Source organism: Macaca nemestrina, chromosome 7, assembly GCF_043159975.1.
Source record: "Macaca nemestrina isolate mMacNem1 chromosome 7, mMacNem.hap1, whole genome shotgun sequence".
Lineage (NCBI taxonomy): Eukaryota > Metazoa > Chordata > Mammalia > Primates > Cercopithecidae > Macaca > Macaca nemestrina.
The window spans coordinates 63,985,294-63,998,593 of NC_092131.1; the positions used below are offsets into that span (position 1 = coordinate 63,985,294).

The 13,300-nt window shown below is 34.6% G+C and overlaps 1 long non-coding RNA gene across 1 annotated transcript in view; it reads left to right on the plus strand.

The window, feature by feature from the left end:
• The window catches only part of LOC105481915 (uncharacterized), a 428,534-nt gene extending 423,318 nt beyond the window's left edge, over positions 1-5,216 (plus strand). The window contains exon 11 of the long non-coding RNA XR_011625914.1: positions 1,317-5,216. This is a non-coding gene — a long non-coding RNA (uncharacterized lncRNA). The remainder of the gene's footprint in view (positions 1-1,316) is intronic.
• Positions 5,217-13,300: the final 8,084 nt, after the last annotated feature.

A 13,300-nucleotide genomic window follows, 5' to 3' on the forward strand; every position in this document is an offset into this window, starting at 1 on the left:
TAAGTATTTAATAGAAATTATTCCTGATTATGTATAGTTTGCAGTTGGGTAGTAAGCATAGGCCTATGTATGATGTATTCTAATATTTGTTCAAAAATTAAAAGCTATTTAAATCATCTCTCTATTTGATTTGATTTTCTCCTCTGTATTAAGTGGTAGTAACATATTTAAAAGTTCATATATATCAAGTGTCTGGGGTTTTTTTTCATTTTTTAGGGTAAGTATAGTTCAAATATATGATGCATTTAATGGTATAATTCAAATATATGATACATTTAATGGAATTTACTTTGTTAAGACCCTCAGAATTCTATAGTAGAAGATGCATTCTAGCAATGACAATTGTAAGAACAAGAAAGAAATCTGTGCTTCCAACTGCATTTTTAGAATTCTTTCAGGTACGCTTATGCTCTCAGTGTCTGTGAATCATGAGTAGTTGTATAGGTATGTGGGAAGAAAAAAAAATGTTCGAAGAAAGCTGTAAGTGGAAATGAAACCTTATTGATCCTCAGTAAGATTCTTTTTATTACAAACTTTTCAACTCTTCCAAAAATCTGAGCCAATTGAAGTGAATTCAGAAATGACATTTCTGGTGGGTTTGCTTTGTTCAGTAAGAATAACAAGTGAAAGCATTTCTACTAACCTGAGCTATAGAATGACATATTACCTTTTGTTGATATTGTGTTTTTATTTAGCATTGGAGATAAGCATTATCTTATACTTCATGGGATATCATATAAACATACATGCTGGATGTGAAAAAATAAAATACCATAATGTTCATTCAATAATATTTGTCAAACATCTATTATATATATGACTTTATGAGTCAGGGATCTGAGGGGATAAAAAGCTATCAAATCATAATACTCAGCTTCAAGAGCTTACATTAAATTACAACTGACAAGGAACAATGGAAAAGCAACAAGAAAGGGCTACTGATAAAATGTTTGTAGAATTGGATAGAGATTACTTTTGTCTGAGAAATCTATTGAGGGATTAATAAAAAAAGTAGATGTAGATATATATGAACACTAAAAATATACATTATAAAAAGTACCACTGTTTGCAGCTTTTCTACTGTAAAAATTGCAACTTTCTAATGTATATTTTCAGAAAATATACTGGATAATATTTTCAGTTAATAAGATATTAATGAAATATTAATGAAAATATTAATATGATTAATGATTTGTATGTTAATAGAGTTATTTACTGCATCATAATATTTTCAGCAAATTATCGCATTTTGGTAACATAACCACTGTGCCTGTGTGACTGGCATTGTTTTTTTTTTTTATTGCTTTCTTTTACAGGTAAAGAAAATGAAGCTCAGTGAAGTCACATTCACAAAGTAGGAAAAAGCATATGTATCTCTTCAAGCAAATCCAGCATAATAGAACTACTATGTGACCTTACTTATGTTGCCAATTTCCTTTATGATCATATTTTCTCATCTGGATACTGGGGTTGAAAACAGTAGTTGCCTCACAAAACAGTATATCAGTGAGGATACTTTCAATTACCAATAACAGAATGGTGGTTTAACTAACATAGACATTGATTATTTTTCACTCAGATGGCTTAAAGATACATGGTTCTAGGTTTGACTCTGCAGCTCAACTTCGTCATCATAGTCCCAGAGTATTTTGTCTGTTCACTGTGTCATTATCAGGGTGTTTATGACATCTTCTAGTCTGCCCACACAGAACATCATACAAATCATACAAGCATCATGCCCATATACCTTGTAGGATGATATGTACTGCATATCATCCACTTGCTCTTTTGCTCTTCCAGATTCCTGCTCCCTTTTTATTTTTTATATTTTTGGAGAAAGAGTCTCACTCTGTCATCCAGACTGGAGTGCAGTGGCACAATCTTGGCTCACTGCAACCTCCGCCTCCTGGGTTCAAGCAATTCTCCCATCTCAGCCTCCCAAATAGCTGGGACTACAGGCATGCGCCACCACACCTGGCTGATTTTTCCATTTTTTAGTTGGGATTTCACCATGTTGACCAGGCTGGTCTCAAACTTCTGGGCTCAAGTGATCTGCTGCCTCAGCCTCCCAAAGTGCTGGAATTACAGGCCTGAGCTACCACCTCTGGCCCCAGATCCTCTCTTGACTCTTCTCTACCCATTCTGTACCACAGGAGGGTGACTGGAATGGACTGCTTCTAACTGTCACTGATTTCTGATTCATTTTAGCTAATGAAATCACGAGTTTAAAAGTAGAAAAGCAAGTAATGTTGGGATATTTATTTCTCATTCCTTCCTCCTTGCCAGGTCATGTGGGTTGGATGTTAACAGCCCCCTCAACACAGCTATTCTTACCAGGAACTAAACACTGAGCCCTCCTTTGCTGCTTCACAGCAGCTCTTCTCTTGAAAACCTCCAGTTACTTCACTATTTCTTGTTCATAATAGATTATTTAGAAAACTATCATACTTACTATACCAGTGACTTTGTGCTACTTATACTGGGTTGTTCATGCTCTATATCTATATAGTCTTAAAGGCTATTAAGCAATTTCTTCTCAAATGATCCACAATGAAGAAGACTTACCTAAATTCTCATAAAATAGCCATGAATAGACATAAGACGGTTTTACACCACTTAAAGCAGTAATAGGCAAACAAATTATAGAACCACAGATAATTCATAGTTAACTATGAGATAGATTTATTCTATATATACAGATAGATATAGATCTATCTCTATCTTTCTATCAAAAGCCAGAGAGGGAGAGATAACTCCTGAAATGTGTACTTTATAATATAAAATAAAGACCACCTACAATGCAAAATGAGCTTTATCATTATCCATCATTAGCCCTGTGATTCCAATCTTTAGGTCCTACACAAATTTAAAACTAGATTGCCCACCAACTTTTTTGAAGAGTAGCTTTATAAAGTAGAGTACTATTTACTTCATTCTAGTTGCCTTTAAAACTGGTAGCAACATACTTTTCTGTCCCTGTTTTAAACACTACTATTACCAGGCAAAAGCAACTTAGCAATTTGCTTTAAAAAACTCTTGTTATTAGAAGACTGGGAAAATTAAAATAGCATTTTTTTAAGACCAATAACTTGCTCATCCTCAAGACTTGCTTCAAGGCTCACCTTGCCGTATCCACTAGGTTAAAACTAACATCTTGTAAATTTCTTAATGTTAACCAGTTTTATACCTTGCAAAATCCACCTTAAAGTCCTTCACTCCAGTCCTTAAGATCCCAGAAGTGTACTCCCCTGACCTTGCCCCTGTCAGCCACTACTAAGATTCAGTCAATATAGTGTTCTCTTTCATTGCAGTAGGTCTAATAAACTTAGTTTTGTGTGATCAATGTATTTTTCTGGTGAATTTTTGTGGGGGTGGTAGTGTCAATATTTGACAGCCTTCTCCTTACTCTAAGCTGTGCTAGCATCTTACTCCACCTAGATGGAGACTGTAAATCCTAGAATAAAAGTACACAAGAAATAAGAATTTTGAGGGGTTGGATCAATACATTATGTGGTTTTAGATTTTGTGAGTGGGTCAAGTACAGTAGGGACTGTTGGTTAGAAAAATAACCAGTGTAGCAGTTTACATATGCTTGAAAGTACAGGTTTTCATGTATTAACATTGTCTTAGAGCATCAAACGAACAAGAGCTCAGGGATAGGATGAAAATACAACTCTAATATGTTTTACTAGAAGAAGATAATTAGACTAAGATATGTGTACTTCAACCTGATTTCAAAGTGTAGCTCTAAAAGAGGTACTGACCTACCCACTGAGTGATGTATAAACAGAGGAATCTGCAATACTCTCACACTTTTCTGACACATACCTATTGAGCTTGGATTCATATTAGTTAACAATAGAGAGAGGAGAAAAATAAAACACTAAATTTTAAAAAATGATGTTTTCAGAAAAGATTAGCATATTAGCACTGAAGTCACCCAGGAAGTTTTAAAAATATAACAAAACACAGAGTTGTGGGCAGGGATTATGATTTAATTAATCTGGTTTAGGACCTACTTCCAATATGCAGCTAGGATGGAGAACTCCAGAGCTGGAACAGAGGTCAGCAAACTACAATTTGTTGGGCCAGATAGATCTTATCATCTGTTTTTGCACAGCTCTTAAGCTAAGAATATTTTTTAAAACTTTAAAGTATTGAGGGGGAAAAGACTATTTCAGGGACACATAAACGTTATAAGAAATTCAAAGTTTAGTGTCAATAAAGTTTTCTGAGGACGTAACCACTTTCATTTGTTTACTTATTGTCTGTGGTCGCTTTTGAGTTAAAACAGCAGAGTTGAGTAGTTGAGATAGAGTGTACGATCTGCAAAACCAAAAATGTATAATTTTTAGACCTTAACAGAAAATGTTTGCAGATCTAGAAGATTCAGAGGAAAAGTCTATCTCTAGGGTGGATCTACAGCATAATTCAGAACAAAATTTTAGAAAACTCATTGATGTATTAGCACAGTATGACTTAACTGTTACAGATTGATAACAAATTATGTGGATAAATAATATTAATTCATTATCAAAAGGCACAAAAGAGAAATAAAAAGAGAGGTGACTACATTAAGAAAGGCAGGTAAGTGAAATGCAATAGCAATGCTGGACATATTTCCTTCCATGCTTTGACATTAGCAAATCAAAATTTTACTCTTATTCACTGTGGTTTCTGTTTTACAACAGTGAAAGTATAGAATGGGAAAACACAAACAGCAAAGACACATACATCCAGCTGGCAAAAAAACATGTATTTTCTAATAAACCGGCTTTTGCTCACGGTTCTAACATTCTGGAAACTGAACCCAATGCCTGCATTGACATTCCTTGGGTCACTTACCTTATCCAACCACACCAATTAGTATTTTGTGTGATCTGCATTAAAGTAACGTTATTAACTCGGTACATCACTGCAGTTCTAATTCATCATTTCAGCAGTAAACGTGAATGCATTAGGCTGTCTAGGACCAATTTTCACCAGCAACTCTATGTGGCCCCCACGGAAACAGTGGCAATGACTAGCAGATCGTGCTACAGTAGATTAGGTTTTTGTCCTCTTCACATTTAGCCATGGATTTTCTAATTTGAAAATAAGCAAGTACATGGACAATTTGAAGGTGAGGTGAAGCAAGAGACTTTAGAAAACAATAGATTCACTCTTATTATATAGAAATGGAACTTTAAGCAAATAATTTTTTAAAATGAAAAATATACAGCTATCTTTATATATGTTACTTCAATTGATGATAATTTATGTATGCTATACTATATTTTAAAATTTTTTTCTGTTTACCTCATTGTCTGCTGTTATGAAAAAAGACTTAAATGAATACATAAAATATACATCTTTTGTAAATGCATTTATGGATTGTGAAAATGAACAAATTGATTTTGTCCTATAACATATATAGTTTAATTGAGGCAAAACTATATATTTGATTTGATTTAATTTGTAAGTTAATTTTTTTTAAGTTGAGAGTTATAATGTTTTTTCTGGCTGACTTCATTAAATGCCAATGCTGTATTTGCTTGTCAGCTATAATACTGAAATGTATGAAAGTGGAAATTTTATATTTTATAAGTCACAATGACTGCCTGAATTTGAAACTATAAAGACTGTATTAATGTATTTCAAAAACCAATATTCTTTGGAATTTTGCCATGGAGAAATAAAAGAATGATTGTCAGATAAATATTGGTATGACATTTTGTATAACTTTAGGTGACCTTTCAATGAAAGTCTTACAAAGACTTTTATTCTAACACTAATTACTACTCACAATTATTAAATTTGGTAAAGTTCCACATGAATATAGGCTAAAAATCCTGACTCTACAGGGTGGGAAATCATCCTGCCACTGTAATATTTTATTTTGATTTTTATTTTAAGTACAGGGGCCAAGTGTAGGTTTGTTATGTAGGTAAACCTGTGTCATGAGGGTTTGTTGTACAGACTATCTTACCAGCCAGGTATTAAGCCTAACACCTATAAGTTGTTTTTCTGGATCATTTCCCTCCTCCCACCCTCCATCCTACAAAAGGCCATGTTGTGTGTTGTTCCCATCTATGTGTTCTCATCATTTAGCTCCCACCTAAAGCAAGAACCTGCAGTATTTGGTTTTCTGTTCCTGTATTAGTTTGCTGAGGAAAATGGCCTCCAGCTCCATCCACATTCCTGCAAAGGGCATGATCTTGTTCTTTTTTATGGCTACATAGTATTCCATGGTGTAAAAGTATCACATTTTCTTTATCCAGTCTATCACTGATGGGAATTTAGGTTGATTACATGTCTTTGCTATTGTGAATAGTGCTGCCATGAACATATATGGGCATTTGTCTTTATGCTACAATGATTTCTATTCCTTTAGATATATACCCGGTAATGGGATTGCTGGGTCCAATGGTAGTTATGTCTTTAGGTCTGTGAGGAATTCCCACATTGTCTTCTACAATGGCTGAACTAATTTGCACTCTCTCCAACAGTGTACAAGTGTTTCTTTTTCTCCACAGCCTCACCAGCAACTATTATTTTTTGAGTTTTAATTAAAAGCCATGAAATGGCATCACATTGTGGTTTTGATTTGCGTTTCTCCAGTGATCAGTGATGTTGTGCTTTGTTTCATATGTTTTTTGGCCATACATTTATCTTCTTTTAAAAAGTATGTTCATGTCTCTTGCCCACTTTTTAATGGGGTTGTTTTTTCTTATAAATATGTTTAAGTTTCTTACAGATTCTGGATATTAGACCATTGTTGGATGAATAGTTTGCAAAAATTTTCTTCCATTCTGTAGGTTGTCTTTTACCATGTTGATAGTTCTTTTGCTGTGCAGAAGCTCTTTAGTTTAACTAGATCCCATTTGTCAATTTTTTCTTTTATTGCAATTGCAGTGTCTTCATCATGAAATCGTTGCCCATGCCTATGTCCTGAATGGTATTGCCTAGGTTGTCTTCCAGCATTTTTATAGTTTTAAGTTTTATATTTATTTCTTTAATACATCTAGAGTTGGGTTTTGCACATGGCATAAGGGAGTTTTGTATATGGCACAACTTCAGTCTTCTGTATATGGCTAGTCAGTTATCCCAGCACCATTTATTAAATAGGGAACTCTTTCCCCATTGCTTGCTTTTGTCAGATTTATTGAAGGTCAGATAGTGTAGGTGTGCAATCTTATTCCTGGGTTCTCTATTCTCTTCCATTGGTTTTATGTGTCTGTTCTTGTACCATGGAGTTTTGGTTCCACAAGAATTTTAAAATAGTGTGTTCCAGTTCTGTGAAAAATGTCAATGGTAGTTTAATGGGAATAGCATTGAATCTGTAAATTGTTTTGGGCAGTATAGTCATTTTAATGATATTGATTATTCTTATCCATGAGCATGGATTTTTTTCCATTTCTTTGTGTCATCTCTGATTTCTTTGAGCACTGGTTTGTAGTTCTCCTTGTAGAGATCTTTCATGTCTCAAGTTAGCTGCATTCCAAGGTATTTTATTCTTTTTGTGGCAATTGTTAATGGGAGTTCATTCCTGATTTGACTCTCGGGTTTACTAATATTGGTGTATAGGAATGCTAGTAATTTGTGCAAATCAATTTTGTATCCTGAGACTTTGCTGAATTTATCAGTTTAAGAAGCTTTTGGAGCTGGGCATGGTGGCTCACGCTTGTAATCCCAGCGCTTTGGGAGGCAGAGACAGGCGGATCACGAGGTCAGGAGATCCAGACCATCCTGGCTAATACGGTGAAACCCTGTCTCTACTAAAAATGCAAAAAATTAGCCGGTCATGGTGGCAGGTACCGGTAATCCCAGCCTCTTGGGAAGCTGAGGCAGGGGAATCGCTTGAACCCAGGAGGGCAGAGGATGCAGTGAGCCGAGATTGCGACACTGCACTCCAGCCTGGATGACAGAGCGAGACTGCGTCTCAAAAAAAAAAAAAAAAAAAAAAAATAGAAGAAGACTTTGTGCTGAGACTATGTGGTTTTATACATAGAATACCATACCATTTGCAAACAGAGATAGTTTGACTCCCTCTTTCTATTTGAATTCCCTTTATTTATCGTTTTGCCTAATTCCCCCAGTCAAAACTTCCAACACTATGTTGAATAGGAGTGGTGAGAGAGGCCATTCTTGTCATGTTCTGGTCTTCAAGTGGTATGCTTCCAGCTTTTGCACATTCAGTATAATGTTGGCTGTGGGTTTATCATTGATGGCTCTTATTATTTTGAGGTGTGTTCCTTCAATACCTCATTCATTGAGGTTTTTAAAATGGATGAATATTGAATTTTATCAAACGGCTTCTCTGTAACTATTGAGAAAATCATGTGATTTTTGTCTTCAGTTCTGTTTATGTGCTGAATCACATTTATTGATTTAAGTACATTGAACCAGCCTTGCGTCCTGGAGCTAGAGCCTACTTGATCATGGTGGATAAGCTTTTTGATGTTTTTCTGGATTTGGCTTGCCAGTATTTGGTTGAGGGTTTTTGCATAGATGTTCATAAAGGATATTTGCCTAAAGTTTTCTTTTTTTTGTTGTATCTGTGCCAGATTTGGGTATCAGGACAATCCTAGCCTCACAGAATGAGTTAGGAAGGAGTTCCTTCTCCTCAATTTTTTTGAATACTTTCAGTAGGAATGGTATCAGCTCTTCTTTGTACATCTGGTAGAATTCAACTCTCAATCCATGTGGCCCTGGGCCTTTTTTGGTTGGTAGGCTATTTATTAGTGCCTCAGTTTCAGAACTTATTTTTGGTCTATTGAAGGATTCAATTTCTTTCTGGTTCAATCACGGGAAGCTGTATGTGTCCAGAAATTTATCATTTCTTCTAGGTTTTTTAGTTTGTGTGCATATAGGTGTTCATAATATTCTCTGTTGGTTGTTCGTATTTCTGTGTGTCAGTGGTAATATCTCCCTCATCATTTCTGATTATATTTATAACATAGCATTAAATGTAATTAAACATTGATGGCAATTATCAATACATGCAATAAAAATAATTTAAAGGTCTTGGATTTTTGCTACTGGGTTATAGTTGAGCTTTTTTGCCAATGTATTTTAGAAATATAAGCCTTCAAGTCAAAGAAAATTCCAATGTAATCATAAAAAAATTCACAACAACCTTAGAATATGACTCAAGTAATTAGTAGAAAAAAATGCTAGGTGGGATGAAGAAGAAAAATCTGGCTGTCATTTATATATGTAAAAACATGAGAAGTTTTAAAACATATTTTTAAGTTAATTTTCACTGCTTTTGGAATATAGTCCTCTAAACTGAAAACAATATCCATGAATATTTTTAGGCAAATTTCAATATTTAAATCTTAAATTACAGAATGAATTTATATACTTTATTTATTTGTTTGCTTGTTTGTTTGTTTATTGGAGGTAAATCCTTACATTCTATTTTCAAAGATAGGTTTATAAGTGAGGCTTTTGTCTTTCACAACTTTTGCTGACCTTATTCTTTCCATTTGTGGGTGTTTGAACATTAATATTTCATAATATCAAAGTAAAATATTTAAACTGCCTCATTTCACACAACTATATTGTTTTTTTTAAAGATGCTTCAGAAATGCTTTGGTGCTAATGTTTCCTGGAATGCTCACTACAGATATAGAACTAGTGCTTTAAATAGATTATTGAGAATTCTCCTTGATCATATAAATTATACACATTTTGTTATACAATTTTAAGTTAAATGTTTTAGAAATTAAGTTATCCTGCATGAAACCTATAATATGCTATAAAATTATCACTACAAACCCTAAAATATTTCACATATTTATGATATTTTGTGAAATCTAAGTTGCAGTCTATAAGAAAAGCCATTCTTTTATGTATTAAAAAGAATGATAAATATATCTATTATATAAGAATCATCAATATAAGAATTCTACCATTTATAGAGATGTTAAAATGTAAAAAAAAAAAGTCTTAAAAGTTTTGGTTATAAAAATAAAACATTTGGCCGGGCGCGGTGGCTCAAGCCTGTAATCCCAGCACTTTGGGAGGCCGAGACGGGCGGATCACGAGGTCAAGAGATCGAGACCATCCTGGCGAACATGGTGAAACCCCTTCTCTACTAAAAAATACAAAAAAAAAACTAGCCGGGCGATGTGGCGGGCGCCTGTAGTCCCAGCTACTTGGGAGGCTGAGGCAGGAGAATGGCTTAAACCCGGGAGGCGGAGCTTGCAGTGAGCTGAGATCCGGCCACTGCACTCCAGCCTGAGCGACAGAGCGAGACTCCGTCTCAAAAAAGTAAAACATTTAATCAATATTTTAGTTATGACCTACTTGGCTGAAAAATATATTATCTTCAAAATTTGTTTAGCAACTTTATTTTTTAATTCATATGTTTTATTTTTTATTTGTTCTGAATTTTTGATTCGCATTATATATTACTTCTTATACCTCAAAGTAAGCTCATATTTTCTTTGGCTCTACCATAATAATCAGTTTCTTTCAACAGGCCTCTTATTGATGGAAATGCAGGGTTTATCCTTTAATTAGAACTGTGTTTTCATGTATCTGAAATTTATGCAATGGTAAAGCAAGAGCCTTTCTACGAAATTCATGCTATATTTAAAACTGTAAATGTGACTGGCTTCAAGATGAAGCAGATGCTTTTCTTTCTCAAGATTATTAGTACTTAAAGATATTCTGAACGGTGGCTTTAAATATGACTCAAATTGGCCCCCTCTATAAGTAAAGTTCTGATAAACAGACAGAATTAACCATATAAAATGTATTTAATTTGGTTATAAATTGAGTAGCATCTAGGCGTGATTTAATCATTTCATCAGCAGCATACGATGTCATTTCTGCACTGAACCCAGAAGGGCAATTGGTATTCTAAAATCAGATGAAACAAAGTTATTGATAAATTCAGGGTGTTCCAAATAGAGAGATCTAACAAATACATATGTGCATCCGTGACCTATAAAACACTATGCTGCTAAAACCAGACTCCCCAGCCTCATGGAGCTTACAAGTTTATAAGATGGAGAGTATTTTGAAAGAATGGTGAGAGAAGGGAATTGAAATTTTCTGGAAAAGAAAATTCATTTTGGAAAGTGATAGGCTATTATATTCTAGTGATAGATGGGGTGAAGAGAGAGATTCCAACTGGGTTTTGTCTTATAGTAATGATTAGAAGTTTTTGAGCATGAAGTTGAAACAAAAAAAAAGGAAGTCCTTGGAAAGGTAGCAATGTTTAAGAAAACCATGAACTTTTGTGTGGTTCAGGTCTAAGATAATGGGTTTGGAATAAGGAAGTAGAGATGAGTAGGAAAAGAAAAAGTTTAATAGTTATTTGAAAAAAAGCTTTGTAGAATTTTAAGATGAGTAAATTAATATTAAGACACTCTAATATATTTGACGAGGTAGTCAACAAACATTTATAGAATTTATCCTCGTTTGCCATTTTCTTCACAATACACAGCAAAATCCTCATTGAGAAATATAACCTTTTCTTTTGCATTATTGGAGTGAAGAACAGTTACAATATATTCTGTATTTTAATATTTCTAAAGGGTATCTCAATATCTTTTATTTGTAATTTCACTACAATTTTAAAGACACAAATATTATCCTGTGATAAATTTATCAACAGAACAGCTTATGGCTTGTGATAAAAATTTAGAGTAAGCATAAGGCAAAATTATGTCTGGACTGGGAGCTAAAAATGCCACTTGTTATACAAAGTTGAGAATTTAAAGCAAGCTTGACTCACATAATATCTTTAAACTATAAGTAGTGATGATGAGGCTGTCAGTGGAAAAGACTAGCACATATAAAAATATCCCTGCCTCAATATTATTTCTATTGTCAAAATGGGAGTTATAAAAATGTTCAGTTATGACCAATTGCTTACAAATCACATCTTCTTGGTAAAATAGCAACTTAAATTTTCATTAACAAATGACTAAATCAGAATTAGAACTAAAATCCATTTACATTTTTTGAACCATATTAGGGTAGTTCATGTGGTGGCCACAAACAAATCCCAAATCTTTGTAGCCTAGAACAAGGGTATACTTCTTGCTCACACTGAATATTCATTTTGACTTTGTTGGTGTTCTGTTTTATGTTAGGCTAACTCATGGAAGCCAACTGAGTCATCACAAACAGCAGTTGTCATTATGGAAGTTGGAAAGAGCAGAAGAATCATGCACTGGTTCCTGAAAACTTCTGTCTAAAAATGACACCTATCAAATCCACATGTAGCTTTTGACTAAAATCAGAGCAAGCACCAGGGCACAGCATATTCATTCTCCATTAATAGCAAACCACTTTTATTCATGCAGGTCTTAGAGTACAGACAACGTTCGTTAGATTGGTTATATAAATGGCCTGACGATGGCCAATTCATATTAGTCCCTATGTTGTTTACTTCCCCACAGCAATTGAAGACTGTGAGCACATAGCCAGCCAGCACCAAAATCAAATCCCTACGCATCTAGTTGCTTTAAATATAGTCCCATTTAAAATGTGTTTATCCATTTAGCACCTGTCTGCTTTTTATAACCTGCGAAACTGCACTCAACATCGGCTGGCCACAGATTAGAGAAAATCTATAGCTGTAAATGACCCCGAACCACTGCTGCCTTTCAGAGTTCTCTGATCCAGAGACTCCCCACCATGCTGCTGAATGGCATGACCTGTCTCCCCTTCCCTGGGAGTTGTCCTCCCCACTTGCCCTTCACGATGGTGGCCCCATTCCACTATCTCTGAAAAGTCTCCCAACAAAGTTTTGGTCAGATAATGTTATTTTGTGTTTATTTTCCTTGATTGTCCCCAGATACTCAAATAATCAAGCTCATCACAATATTCTCTTACTTTACCTTGAAATTTAGGCACCCCTTGCACGCCTGAGTCATGATGGAGGTCTCCCTCAGATCTTCTGTCATACCCCTAGTAGTACTTCTCCCAAGCAGTCTGTGGAAGACTGTGTAAGAGAGTTGGTAAGCAGGTACAGTCTCCTTGTTTCTGGGATCTCAGGGATTTTAGACTTTCATACTAGCCACTAGCCTTCACTTCATCTTTAAGAATGCTAAAAATTCTTCCTTATTTGTCTCTGTGTGGCTATCTCTTCCTTTCATACACTACCAAGGTGAAATAATCTACATGACTGATCTCAGTGGAGAGAAGCATGACATCTTTTGGGTTTCATTTCATTAATTTGCTTTGTTTTCTCAGCTCTCTGATGGATTAAACAAATATGGTTTTATAGATTATCCAAGTTTTTCTTGTTGTTAAGCTTATTAATATTTGATTTTTCTCTACTTCCGAAGAAGCAGAA